General features: G+C 34.8%; 1 long non-coding RNA gene across 1 annotated transcript in view; it reads right to left on the bottom strand.

The window, feature by feature from the left end:
* Window positions 1–2,696: 2,696 nt before the first annotated feature.
* The window catches only part of LOC115306224, a 47,042-nt gene continuing 34,315 nt past the window's right edge, over window positions 2,697–15,423 (bottom strand). The window contains exon 3 of the long non-coding RNA XR_003915255.1: window positions 2,697–2,720. This is a non-coding gene — a long non-coding RNA (uncharacterized LOC115306224). The remainder of the gene's footprint in view (window positions 2,721–15,423) is intronic.

The following is a 15,423-nucleotide window of genomic DNA, read 5'->3' as shown; positions in this document are numbered from 1 at the left end:
TCAAATACAAGTATTCTTAGAAGATACTGTCTATCTGATTCACTTGAGTAAGGATTTTTATGACTGCTGATTTGTATTCTTTTCCCCTTAACTATGTATCCTCCTTGAAATTTTACCATTCTGAGTGATTTTTTTTTTTCTGTTGTAATTCACATTTAAGCCTAAGTGCTCATTTCCAAAACACTGTTAGTCAAAGGACATATTCTGGAAGAATGATTCTATGCCTTTGTTTAAAATTCTTTCATCAACAATTTTGATTTAATGGATAGAAAAACCTATGAACTGGAAACAAAAAAAAAAAAAAAAGGAAAAAAAGCAAGAGCAGGGAAAGAAACCCAGGGTTAACAGTAGTCAGCAAATTAACACTTGTCCTGTGATGAGCACATGAACGCGATCAGCAAAGCCAAACTAAAGGAATGTAATTTTACATATATTGTCAACCTATCAATAACTGGGTATTGTACTGTGTAATCAACAAAATAAAGCATTCTTGGGTTTTTTTTTGTTTTGTTTTAAAAACTTCACCTTCTTTCTAAAACTTTAAGATATAAGAAAGCTTCCCAGAGAGAGAAATCTATCCCATCTTTGCCCCTACTCCATTCTTTCCCCTAATTTTGCTGCCATTAATAAATAATATATCAGGCATAAATCTCACATCACAGACCAGGTGAAAAATAAAATTATTTTCCCTTCCCTATAATACAACTTAATTTTTAATTTAAGCTTCAACTCAGACAGGATTTGAAAATTTAGGCTTGGTCATCTCAAGGACTCAGTGATTTAAAGTTCTCACCTGCCTTATGATGGGCTTTAGCCTACTACAGCCTCTTGGAGGCCATTTGGTTGTAAATGAATGCACTGGATAGGAAGGTAGCTATCTAGTCTTAAGTCAATGCCACCTCTCCATGGTGACATATACTGAGATAAACATTGTTCCTTTAATAAACATTTTGTCCATCCACAAAAATAAGTGGGGCAACCTAAGTTCTATCTGGTCTGTAGCCATTAGCCTATGGCTACGTTCTTGACCACAGGCCTCTCAGCTCTGATTTAAGCTCATGTACTTCAGCTCCTCTTGGGCACTCAGGTAACACATCACTGTTTTTACATCCCACTGTTGTTCAAGGAATGCTAAGTATATCCGACCCATTGACTGTATATATCTAACTTAGGCCATCTCTTCTTTTCCTGCTTCTAAAGCATGCTAGGCGTGCAGGTACTCTGTGAAGCTGGCTACCTTCCTGGCTTCTTGCAGGTTGCCCCCTGCTTTTACAGCCTCCAAACCTATTTGGAGTTTCTGTCACCCCTCTAGACCTCTCATTTAGCCTCATTAGGAAGGCAGGGCACAGAATCTATTCTCTCTGATTCCTCTTACCCCTATGTTTAGCTGATGGAATTTTTATCTGCCATGGGTCAGAAAGTCTTTGATATGTTGTTAAAGGCGAAAATAAAATATTCTGAATCTTGCAGAGTTTAAGATGTGAATCCTAGTAGTTAAAATTTTTGCATTCCAAGCAATTTTTTCTGCTAAAAATTATTATGCTATTAGTCTCAAAAGTCAACTTAAAACCCCCAAAACCCATTAGAACATGTCATATACATTTGTCTAAACCCATTGGACTATACAGTTAAAAAAAAAAAGAAAATTATATTGCATTTAAATTATACCTCCTGGGGCACCTGGGTTGCTCAGTCGGTTGAGCGTCAGGCTTCAGCTTAGGTCAGATCTCACGATTCATGGTTTCAAGCCCCATGTCGGGCTCTGTGCTGACAGCTAGCTCAGAGCCTGGAGCCTGTCTTCAGATTCTGTGTCTCCCCGTCTCTCTGACTTTCCCCTGCTCAAGCTGTCTCTCTCTCTCAAAAATAAATAATTTTTAAAAAGTTTTTAATTATACCTCCATATAGTTTATTTTAAAAAGGTAATAAAAATTCAAAATTTACTGTCTCTATTTCTTTGGTATTTTCTCTTAGTCAATTAGCATAGAACACCCTAACTACTATATTATATTTGGAATGTAATAACTGAGATAAGAAGATGCAGGAAGGAGGGAAAATGCAAAATAATATCCTCTGAGATATTAATAACAGCAATAGTGGTTGGTGATGAAAACTAACACAGGTTCCTACTGTGTGCCAAAAAACCCCACAGAATCTGTATCAGCTAATCCTCACTACAATTCTAAAAAATCATTTTATGATTAGCTAGATTTCACAAATAAGACACCTGAGGCTTAGGAGATTAAGATCAGACAGTCTTTGTGGTGAGGAGTGATTTAAAAGCCTACAGTCTAATTTCTAAGTCATCACTCTTAACCACAACTCTATACCAATACTTAAAGGTATTTTCTTCTAGTTAAATCTATGATCATAATACAAATGAAAATGATAATGGTAATGTTATGATGATGATGACATGGGAAAAATACGCTGTTACTGGCCATTTTTAACATCAACACCTGTCATGCTCAGGGTCTCTACATTTACCCATTTACCTCAGTAAATCTACATTTTCTCATTATCTACTCTCAAAAGTCTTGTGACAGTGTTATTTTTATTATCTCAATATTAACAATGAGAAAATTGAGTCTCAGGGAAGATAAATGGCATGCTGGGAATCTTACAGCTAAGAAGCGTTACAAGGTAGACAGGAATGCATGTTTGATTGGCAGTAGACCTCACTCCATCACTTTGGTTCAGTCCTCTCAATAGCTTGTTTCTCCCTTTTAAAGATAAACACATTATTTCTATTGTTACAATGTTTGTATTCCAAAACTGAGAAACTTAACGATAGTCTATTATTATTGTTCATTTGGGGTTGTTAACTAAATAATAACAATAATGTCACTTATTTTCAAGAACAGTACATGCTGTCATCTTGCACAAAGATGGGGGCTGATAAGATGGGGAGAAATAGAACCCCTTCCTCAACTTTGGTTTATATTGATACCTTCGTGTATATATATATATATATATATATATATATATTCATATTCAGCTATCTATCTGTCTTTTATCTGTCTTTATCTATAGTTCTGTTCAATTTATGGTGCTGTTTTGTTTGAAGGCAACATGTGAAGATAAGATGAAAAGCGGGTAGAGAAGGGCAGTAACTTTTTATAGCTCCCTTTTGCTCTCCCTCACTACCGGTTGAAAAGTAATGCATTATAACACTTCTTGAATCCAGAAACGCACATAAACTCACAAGCAATTATTTACTAGTCTCCCATGGGTTCTTAGCACTTACTGTGAAAATACATTGCTCTACAAATTCAAGAGGTTTGGGGAAAAAGGGAAATGCAAGGCTAATGGAATAACTCCAGCCAGGACATTCAGAGCCTCACGTGAAATCCATTCAAAGCAAAGAGATCTTGGCCAGCATTTGAAGATCATAATGATGTGAAATAAACAGGAAGCAACAATTGGATCTTTAGGTTGGACATGTGGATTTGGGACTAAGGTATTAGGAAGCCCTAGAGGGTAGAACAAGGGGAAAATGGAAAGCTTGAGAAATACAAGATGAGCTTTGATGATCTCCAGGCAGGCATGAAGCTAGACGCAGTGTTAAAGCTCCATTTAAAGTTGTATTTTCAGAGTTATTTTCTTCAATACTGCTTAACACTGTAATTTTATTAGCCAGTGGACTGAGACAAAGATGACTTCAGCAGCTCAACGTAAACTGAACATGTCTTAGCAACTCCCATGAAAAGTCACTGCATTCTAAATGACATGCTGCCATGTACAGCATCAGAGAGAAAAACAGTTTTGCTTTAGGGAGAAAATCATGCTCACCCAAGAAGATTTAGTATTTACATACTGTTGGAAAGATCTCTATAACCTCAAAGGCTAACACCATTTTATTCCTCCAACAGTTTTGCAACAATTTGTAACCCTAAAAATATTTAAACAATTTAATTTTGCTTCAAAATGTGAAAACCTATAGGAATAAATGGTTCTTCCAGCTACTGTTATTTGGACAAAAATATATCAAGGATATAAAGAGCATAGGTTTCATGTTCAAATTAACATTATTTATTTTAAATAAGTTTCATAGATGAAAAACTAATTCAAGAAGCCCAGGGAAGCAGTGATTTGCAAAGGTGAATCTGTTCAAATATTAGCTGAAACAACTGAATGATACAGAGTTCAACATTTCATTTCAGGATATAGAAATTAGTCAATTCTGATTTTAACCAGTTAAACTGTTTACAGGTACCCTGTATTAGAATATATTGGCGCTTTTGAAATTAAAAGCAGTACCCAGGCTAAACTAGAATCACGGGTTTATTAAAGTTGATATGCTTTTCTGGTTTATCAAGCCATATCATTATGGAATGAAGTTATTGGGATAGAGAAACTGTAAGAGTAACAGGGGAGGTACATGTAGCAACTACGATATATGGTTGGAACATGTAGGTGAAATTGTACGAGGTTCAACGTTTTGCAACCACCACGTAAAGCCATCAAATTGAACAGCACACACTACCTGCCATTGTAGAAGTACGTGAATGATTAAAAGAAAGAAAGAAAAAGCCCATAGAGATAACATGACTCACCTAAGTTATGGACCATTAAACTTATGATGCCCTAGGGGCCATGGAACCAAACTGCACTTTATTGCTCTCTCTTGCAAGGTTTTCTTTATTTACACCTTTCTTTTCTCACAGATTGGGAAAAATAAAAAGTGAAAGTAAACTATAATGGTCTCAGGTCTGTAGAATTCTTATATCTCCTTCAAATCTTCATAAATTAAAAAAAAAGAATATTTCTCAAAAAACAATAGCACTTTACCAAATTCTCAAGGGGAAAATGGAAATATGTATCCCATGAAATTATTATTTTATATTGAAATGACATTTTCTCTTTCATCATGTAATCACCTTCAGTAGTCTGACGAAGAAAATATAACAAATGGCATGCAGTTGCCACAGTAACATTTTTTTCTTACATATAGACAACTTTTCCCCCTCTTTTTCCATTTCCTTTGCTTCGTTTTAATAGGATAAAAGCCTCTGCAATAAAGGCAATTTTACAATTTCACTAGTCCTAGTTTCTGGTTTTGCTTCATTATCATGAATAAATTTGAAAAAAAGATATACATCCTAATAATAGAATATGTTCATACTTAATTAGTTGGCAGCATTAGTTTGAAGACACAATGCTACTGACAAATATAGTGGTTTCCTGCTTCGTGAGGTAATTAATAGTGTTGTTTATTGTTCTGTAAGTTTTCTCTTTTGTCAGACATAATTTGTTAAGTAAATTAGACACTAAAATGCATATGGACTTAACAGATACCAAATAATAAAGTATTATCAAAGATTTAATGATACAGAAATAGCTCTGGGAAAAAATAGTTATTCTGATGCAAATAGTTGCCATGGAGATAGCTTGAAATCACTGTGTGATTTTTTTAAAAATATATTTTAGGAACATGTGAATTTTACTAACATTAAAAAAAATCTAGCCTATACCAGATTTACCAAAAACTAAAAATAAATTTTAAAAACCCTTAGCTTTATTTTCCAAGTTTTCATATGTTTCTATTTTATATCGACCATTTGGATATCAACTTGTCCCACTAGTGAGATGTTTACTCACAAATATGAAAACCATATCAAATGGCAGAAGAAATTCATGTACTGCTTGAGAGGGATTGGACTAAATGAACTTCATTTCATTACTGAAACCAAGGCTGTGTAGTTTCCCATAGACACACACACACACACACACACATATGTGTATGTGTAGTTTCTGTGTAATTTCTCATGTACACACACACATATACATAAACATGTATAAAGATTATACATATATAAAGATTACACACATAAATATACATATGTAATTTAATAGACTGTAAGCAGGAACACGTGCAGTGTCAAAGTCAAGATTAATCATTAGAAATTCCTACATAAATTATAAAGCATAACTAAAAGCCTCCACAAAAGTCTAAGTGTAAAATACATAGTATATACTCAATAACAGTTAAGTGAGCAAATTAATACTCTTTAGTTATGCCATTTATCCCACCCTCATTTTAATAATATATGTTGAATCCCTGTACTATATTTAGTAATAGTTCCACATATGTAAAGTTCAAAATAAAAGAAAATATACTATCTAAATCCAGTGAATTAATTATACTCTTGGGGATACAACACCTAGTATTGAAAAGCAAGCATCACTTATACAAAATAATAATAGATAATAGATGATCATCCATTATTTTTCAAGATGCAAAGCAATAATACTCGTTAAGTCAAAGGGAGACTGAGGGAAAGGTCATCTAATACTGCCATACATAGAGGAATAATTCAGTGACTATGTCAAATGAGTTAAATTAAAATAAGTCTATGGATGTACTCTTATATATTGGTCTTAGAACATCATCTGTCATAAATTTTGAAAGAATAAACAAATGAGAGAAGACAACCTTCGTACTCTTTCACATTTATTTATAAACTACTCTATGTTTTCCCTGACCAGTAGATTGCTTTCAGATAATATTGAATTATGAAAAATTGAGCCAAATATTTATGTGAGTGTGCATATATATGCATACACACATATAGCTAGTGTATACACACACATATAGCTAATCTTAATTAACTAATAATATTATTTGGCAAACATTTGTTTAACTCTTTAACATCTACCATCACATTCTGGTTGATTACTTTATTTGATCTCTGTAGCAATTCTGAAAAATATCCTTAATGAAGTTTCACTGATTGAGGCACAGAAGCAAAGTAGTTAAGAGTCTGGATCAAGGTAAGGACTCAAATCCAGGCTTTTTGCTTAAGGACCCCACATACTTGCAGATATCATATTTCTTTTACATTGTTTCAGCTTCACATATTTTATTTTATGATTTGAATGTTTCCTCTAAAATCTCCTGGGCCTCTCTAACAAAATCACTGTGTCACAATCCTTTAGATACGTACCAATATTTCTGTGTCACTTCTGATATGTTGCTGATTCAAAGGCAAGTGCTGAAGAGCTGTCCAAAGGGTGTGAAAACCTAGAGCTCCCTGTCAATTACACAGTCTACCCAAATCTTCTCAAAAAGATTATTATTGAAGAAAAATAATATCATTATCAATAATTAACAAAAACATTACATTGAAGCACATATCTGGAGTTTCTCCAATTTCTTACTATTGCAATCTTTTCTTACTGCCCTGGGTAATTTCAAATAGAGGCTTCAACTGTGTGTTTGAAATGAAAAAGAAGTGAGACTAATTTTAAAGAAGAGAGAAAAAATGAAAATATTTAATGGGTATCTAATATGTGCTTTTCATAGTGTTGACTTTTTCTCCACAATTAATCTTCAAGGAGATCATTTTGATACTCACTATAAAGATAAGGAGAATACATGGGACAAAGGGAGATGAACGCTACTCAAAATATCATGCAGTTAATAGGTAACAGCCTTGAGATTAAACCTAAATTTTTTATATTCCAAAGCTCTCACCAAAAGAGCATACTCACATTTCATCATTTGTAAAAATAATTGTGGGGGAGGATTAGAGATGTTTATAATTTATTTAATCTTCATTATAATACTGAGAAGAAGGTATTTCAATTATCATTCCAAATTCATAAATGGGAAAATTCAGTTGTAGAGATAGTTATGCTGCTAATAAGTTACAAAGATAATCTTCTCAATCTTTTAAAAATTCTGGTTTATGGCTAAGTCTGGGATAGTAACTGACAAGAACACATGAAGTTTTCCAACTAACAATAAACATAAACAGAGCAAACATAAGGACAAATCACAACTTCAGTTTACATCTTGATATAGAAGGGTTTTATGAATTTATATCTTCATGGTCTGCAGATATTTGACATAAAAAAGTGAACAAAGAAAGCTGTAGATATATTCTCATTCTTTTCTTTTACATGACCAGAAAACATTTAAACTGATTTCTTATATACATTTGTATATTCTTTTATTTATTTACCCCAAAATTATTTATTTCATGTTCAGGATACTAGGCATATGCAAGTGAATAAGTAAGTGATTATGTTAAGCATAGATTCCTAGAGCCTACATGTTAAACAGAAAAAAAGCAAACAATTAAATATATAATATGTGGGATGTTAGGTTGTTATAAATGAATGGAAATTTACTCAAACAGAACACATACGTATGGTGAAAGCCAGAATGGGGAAAGGATTGATTCAAATTTATGCATAAAATCTTGTGACCATATAACGACATGAAAGAATTTCAGGAACAAGTCTTGCAGGTAGTTGAGCAGATAATTTTCTCAAGTAGGAAGAATAGCAAATTAAAACAAAACAAAAAAAAACTGAAAAACAAGAGGAAACACCAAGTACGCTGAAATGGACTCCATATCCTCCTGAGTATCAGGAGCATGAATTAGAGAGATAATTTGGGGGAAGCAAGGGATGGAGTCAAATCTTATACAACGTCATAGACCATCTACTCATATTTACTCTGAGTGAGATGAAAACAAAATGGAGTGTTTTGAGCAGAAAAATGTCATCTGACATATTGTAAAGGATTCACTCTGGCTGCTGTGTTAAACAAACTAAACAAAGAATTCATTTGAGAGATGATAGTGACTTGAACCATTGTGGTAATAGTGGAGGTTCGAAAAAGGGTTTGGAGTCTAAACATGTCATAAACGTAGAGATGACCATATCTGTTGTCTCATAAAATGTAGGATATTTGAGAAAAAGGAACATCAGGAATAAGTCCAAATATCTAGTCTGAGCAACTGTGAGAATGCATTGGCTGTTAACTGAGAAAAAAACAGAGGTTAAGACAAGCAGATTGTAATGGGACTGGGGAAAAATTGGAGTTTAGTTTTAGACATGTTAAGTGTGAGACACACATTATACATCAAAATGGACAGTTGAGCAGGCAATATATGAATCTGAAGTTCAGGGAACAAGTTAGAGCTGGAAATATAAATTTGGGTTTATCAATGTATTGATGCATATAAAAATATGAGACTAAATAAAGTTGGTAAAAGAAATAATTCTGAATTTTTAAAAAATAATGAGAAAGTATTCAAGGATTGAGCCTTATAGAGATATGGAACATGGTGATGAATCAGCAAAAGTTAGTGACAAAGAAGTCATTAAAAAAGAGTCCTGGGGTATGCATTGTCTTGAAAATCCAGTGAAGGAAGTATTACATGGGGTAAGTAATCAATGATGTCAAATGCTGCTAACATGTCAAGTAGGAAAAGAGCTTAAAAATGACCATTGAATTAACCTCAAAAGGAGGGCGATAAATGCAGTTGATAACAATGATGGTAAGTAAAGAAAGAGGTTTTGTAAATATGAGAGATATTATAGCTGAGCATATTGGTATGACCATCACAAAGGTTGGTCATTCTCAATGAATGATGAAACTGATGATCCACAACAAAATGAGAGAGGAATTAGTGATGTCCTTGAATAGGGGAAATGTGGGGGATTGGCCTTCAATAGAAGCCATAAAAGAGAACAGCAGTAAAAAAAAAATAGTAGTAAAGGAAAGACCAATTATATTGTGTGATCTTATGCTTTCATATCCCCCTCCGTATAATGAGTATAATAATAGCATTTACCTGATAAGGCCTCTGGTGAGATTACCTGAATTAATAGAGGTACAGCAATACCCTGAACACGAGCTAGGTAAAAGGAGATGAGCTGAGAGTAAGGTGAGGGGAGAGTAGTGTTGGAAAGGTGATAATATTTAAAAATAGTTGTAACAAGTTACATGTTATCACTAGATAGAAACCCAATGCTACACAAGTAAGAATTATGGAATATTTATATCTAAAAACTACATGTCATGGAAGATAGCGAATTTTTCAAGATTCAGAGGGGTGCGTAAAATTTTTAAGGAGACATAAGTTCTAACTGGGAAACATATTCTTAAAAATAAAATAAAATGTAGTAAAGAGCTATCTTTTCCCAGTAGAGGAAAAGACTAAATGAGAAACAATCCAAATTCTTCCTGAAATGTCCTTTCCTCTCTATTGCAACAACTATCCATGAGCCAGGTGCACTGGTGATACAACCCTTCAAATTATTAGCTGTAGTTTTCAAATAACCAAACTTCTCATCTTCCCTTTTCTGTCTTACAATGTTCCTTCTCCTTCTGTATTTTTCTACCTGGTAAACATATATCCACTTTTGAAGAATTAGATTAAACAAGTCTCTGTGTAGTTTTATTAATAGTACTTATAATACATTGCATCATCTGTTTATGTATTGATCAACCTTTATGAGACTACAAGCTCTTGAGGGAGAATCTTGGTGCTCTTAGTTTCCCCTCTGTCATAGCAGAGTGCATGAAACATTGCAGATATGGAATAAATATTTGACTAGATGAATTAATTCAGGAAGCTATGAGCTCATTATCAAATAACTAAAATTCTCAACTCTCATAAACCCATAATTGTGATAAATACAGATAACTGACCACATTGTTATAATATTGAGATATCTTTGTGGTACACCAGAAAAAAAAATTTAGATATAGGTATATACTTAAAGAATACATACAGTTAATAAACAAGTGTACATGATGTAATCTGTGCTAATCAGTGGTATTTGAAGTTTACCTAATTTCCCATTTATTATTTTATAAACTGTCTTAGACTACAACAAAGTCTCCTTCCTCTAAATCTGTCAAGAACTTAGCGTCTGTATTATTCACTTCACTATTAATCATGTACTGCCTTATGATCTCTCTTACACTGTTATATTAAATAAATTGAAATAGGTGAAGCGGATTCAAGAGGTACAAATTTCCAGTTATAAATAAGTCATGGGGATGTAATCTCAGCCTAGGGAATATAGTCAATAATGTTGTAATACCGTTTGTATAGTGACAGATGGTAACTAGACTTACCATCGGAATCATTTCATAAAGTATAAAAATATCAAATCACCATGATCATGTACACCTAAAAGTAATAGGTGTTATATGTCAATTGTTAAGAAATATGTTTTAGTTTTTCTCTTATTTATTTATTTTGAGAGAGAAAGAGAGAGAGCAGGGAGGGGAAGGGAGAGAGGGAGACAGAGAATCCCAAGCAGGCTTCAGGCGGTCAGCACAGAGCCCAGAGCAGCAGGACTGGATCCCATGAACTACAAGACCATGACTGAGATCAAGCCGTAGCTCAACCAACTGAGCCAACCAGGCACCCCAATTGTTAAGAAATCCTAAGAAAATCCAGGGAAAATTTCAAGGAAAGTTCACAGAAAAGGTGGGATCTCATTTTTATCTTAAAGGGCAAGTTCAAGTTTTACAGTTGAAAAATGAAAATAGGAACATTCTTAGCCAAAATAACAGAATATGTCAAATAACTAGATATTTAAGTAACGAGGAATATTTCTTTTTTTTAAATTTTTTAATGTCTTTTATTTATTTTTGAGAGACAGAGAGAGACAGCGCGAGCAGGGGAGGGTCAGAGAGAGAGGGAGACACAGAATCTGAAGCAGGCTCCAGGCTCTGATCCAGCTGTCAGCACAGAGCCTGACGTGGGGCTCGAGCCCATGAACTGTGAGATTAGGACCTGAGCTGAAGCCGGCCCCTTAACCAACTGAGCCACCCAGGCGCCCCAGTAACTAGGAATATTTCAACATGACTAGAGAAATATAACAAGCTAAATTGGTTTCAATTTTCAATTTAAATTAGGTTCAATTTATCTGTCCACTACCAATCCTGTCCATGCTAGCTAATTGATCTAGCTCCTAGTTCACGGGAAATACTTGACCTCTTCACTATTTAATATTATCCTGAAAGTCTGTATCTTATTTATTCTTCAGCTAAGATCACATGCATTAGCATATGAAGAAACGGTATTTAAAGGGTTTTGTTGATAGAGATTGCCCTAGTCATGAGAAGATAACTTGTATGTCTTTGCTAGAGTAGAGGAGAAATGATATTGATGGGCATGGGGAAAGGAGACAGACAACAGCACATCCCAACCCTTCTTTAGGCCCAGGACAGTTGAGAGAAAAGAAAAAGTACAGGCAGTAAAAGAAGTCAAAATTGAACTGCTGATTTCTGCTGTGTGAGCATCTATTTGGAGGGTGTGGAGGAGTATGCTAGCTAGGCATGCTCAGTCAAGTCATGGTGATAGAAGTTTAATGATAAGGTTTGAGAATAGAGGTGATTAGCTTCTGTGGTGGTGGGTAAATCATCAGACCTGCAGGCTGGACAGATATCTTGGCTGGAGCTGGAAGTCTATAGATACTCATGGGTCAGGTGAAATAGGAAGAGTTAGCGAGGGAGATCTAACAAGCTACAAGAGACAGATGACAGTTTATCTAAGTCACCATCACCAATGCCAACAGAAGGAGCAACACAAAGGTGGACATGAATTAAGTCCTAGAGATTCCAGGAATAAGAAGGTATTATGCCAAATATTCTGAATCTTCCATTATAGAGAGAAATTCCCTTCATGGGGATGCCCTATACTGGGGAGGGGAATGAGTGGCCCTGAGTAAGGCTGAACATTTGTATCACAAATACTGAAGTAAAGGCTCCCTGAATGGAATATTTAAATGATAAAATCAGTCAAAACTTTAAGCAGGATTGAGCATGTATTTGCATTCTGTAGCTGTTTTCCTGTTATCCAAATAGTAGAAACCTCAAGGTGAGTGGGGTGGATACAGAAACACCAGGTTCTTTCATGGATAAATAGAACATGAGAAGTAATGACTAGAGACCGACCTGTTATGAAATGATAAAAAAAGGAATATAGGGTAACTAAAAGAGGGAAGAAAAGAAAAATTACATTAGTTGTTTGCTTGCATGTTTGATTGTTTGTGAGGGAGGCTGAGGATATTTGTATATTGAAAGGGCAAGAGTCAGTGAAGAGAGATTGATAATATAAGAGAAACGCTTTGGGACACTGTACCAGAAAATAATAGTTAACACCCAATATCTGTTGAGTGGTTAGTAAGTGTCAGGCGCCATTTGAAGATTTTACATGTACTAACTCACATCATCTTCACATCATCACAACCAGCAGATGAGGTGGCACCCAAAATTATCTATATTTTATACAATAGGAAACTGAGGCACAAAGATGAGGATGGAAAGATTGGATAGCCCTGACTTATATTTTCATTATGACTCCATAAAACACAGCCAGTGCTGATGCAATGTGTATCATCAATGCACGATCAAGTGTCAGTTCTATAATAAACACGCCATAGACATACTGGCACAACACTGACAAATGAAGGTTGATGCCTGATGGCAATTTCCCAGCCATCCCATGACATCATTGTTTTAGCACAGACACAACACTGAGCTTTTTATGTATCATGGAATTTTATATGTTATTACACTAAGTGGCGTTGTTGCAAACTGGATTCTCTGGGAGGTAAAAATACAGTATGTTTATTCAGGTGTGTCCCTGAGATGACCTTGTGGAAAAAAGAGATAGGAAGCAGGGCCAGGCAGAAATCGGTGTAAAGCTGTGATACAGGCCTCATAACAGCATTATCTCAATTCATAGGAAGTTTTAGAATTAGAATGACCTTTCATCATTGTCCCCAGTTGAGCCAAGATGGCCAAAGCTTTATACTCCTTCATCTGTCACAGGATCTACGGAGTATGTGACTTAAAGCAAGGGGCTAATATTCAAGTACTTACAGCAGTTTCAAAACAGGACAACAATCTCTCACTGACGGGGCAAGTGGACAGCACATTACAGTGTCTGCCACAGGCTTTTTTATAGATTGAACCATATAAAATTGCCATTTCTGTATTTCAAAGGTATCAGAATATCAGCTCTTTCATATGGTTCAGATTAATATATATTATTTATGGCTAAGTTGTTTTATGTAAAAATTAGAAGGGTACTCTGTAGTCATTTGTAATATGGCTATGGTTGGATAGACCAAGTATATTTCTAAAAGGCCACATAACTAAGATTCCCAATCGGGTGCTAACAGCCTAGTAAAGATATCAAGCTAGTGCAAACTCTAAAGGGGAGAGAATTTTATGCTATTATATTAAATGACATTGTTGCAGGTACAATTATTCATATGTATAAATATATTCCATTTTCATGTTTGTTCTTACCTAGCACATAGTCCTGGAAATTTCACATAGCAAGGACTCCATAAATAAGTTAACTTTGGATAAAATGATCTGTTGAGAACATTATCCATATGTATTGCTGGTTACAGTCTTGCAAGTGTAATATGATACGGTGGAATAGCCATCGGCCTGGGACTTAGAACGTACTTCTTTTGTACTTGCGTACACAACTTTGTTGTTGAGTATATTGGTTTCCTACTACTGCTGTACAAATCATCACAAATTCAGTGAGTTAAAACAATACAAATTTATTGTCTTGAGGTCGGACATCTTAAATAGCTCAGTAAGACTGCATTCCTTTTGGAAATTAGAGAGGAGAACCCATTCGTGACCTTTTCTCACTTCTAGAATCTGTTTCTGAAGTCATAACTCTTGCTGTCTCACTCTGCCCTTCTGCTTTCCTCCTACAAGAACCCTTGTCATCACATTAGGCCCACCTGAGTAACCCTGAATAATCTGACCATTTCAAGTCCTTTACTTAACCACATCTGCAAAGACCCTTCTGATTCTGGCAGGCCATGGACATCTTTGGGTACCCAGTGTTTAGTCTAGCACACGGGGTGATTTGATGCAAATTGGTTATCTTTCTTGGGCCTCATTTTTCTTACCTGGCCAAGGGAATAAACTCTCCCACATATCTCAGGGCCCTTCTAAATTCTATGCTTATGGATTTTATGACTAGTTAAGAGCAATCCGTGCTTTAAGTTTTCTGCTTTACTCTATGGAATTGGTATAAGGAGACATATCAAATTATCATATGATAAAGAATAGTAGGGATAACATCAGAATGTGAATAATTTGTAATGGAATGCTAGCTTGAGAAACAATTGAGAATGTTGAATGTGATGGTCCTCCCATCCCATACTCATACATACTGTTAATTTGAGCATCTTGCACTTTCTGGATGTCTTGTCAATCACATGTCCAGCTCATATCTAAAATATTACAAACTCCAAGATGCGTGATACTCCAAATTACAAAAATATGTTTTATTCAAAAAAATTTCACCATAACTGAAACATAATTGACGCATAAAACTGTAAGACATTTAAGGTGTACCTTGTGGTGATTTGATACATGTATACATTGTGAAAAAATTCTCCCAGTAGTTAATTAACACATCTAAGTCCATCACCTGTCATATTTATCATTTTTAAAATGGGAACATTGAAGTTCTACTCTCTAAGAAAATTGCAATTATACAAAATACTAGAACTTCATCCTTCTTCATCTTACAGCAGGAAGTGTGTACTTTTTCACCAAACTCTGTATTTCACCAACTCCTGCAAGTCCTTGGCAATCACTTTTCTACTCTCTGTTTCTAGGAGTTAATT

Source organism: Suricata suricatta, chromosome 11, assembly GCF_006229205.1.
Source record: "Suricata suricatta isolate VVHF042 chromosome 11, meerkat_22Aug2017_6uvM2_HiC, whole genome shotgun sequence".
In the NCBI taxonomy this organism is placed as follows: domain Eukaryota; kingdom Metazoa; phylum Chordata; class Mammalia; order Carnivora; family Herpestidae; genus Suricata; species Suricata suricatta.
The sequence above is the reverse complement of the archived record's forward strand: the minus strand, read 5'-3'. Positions and strand labels throughout refer to the sequence as shown.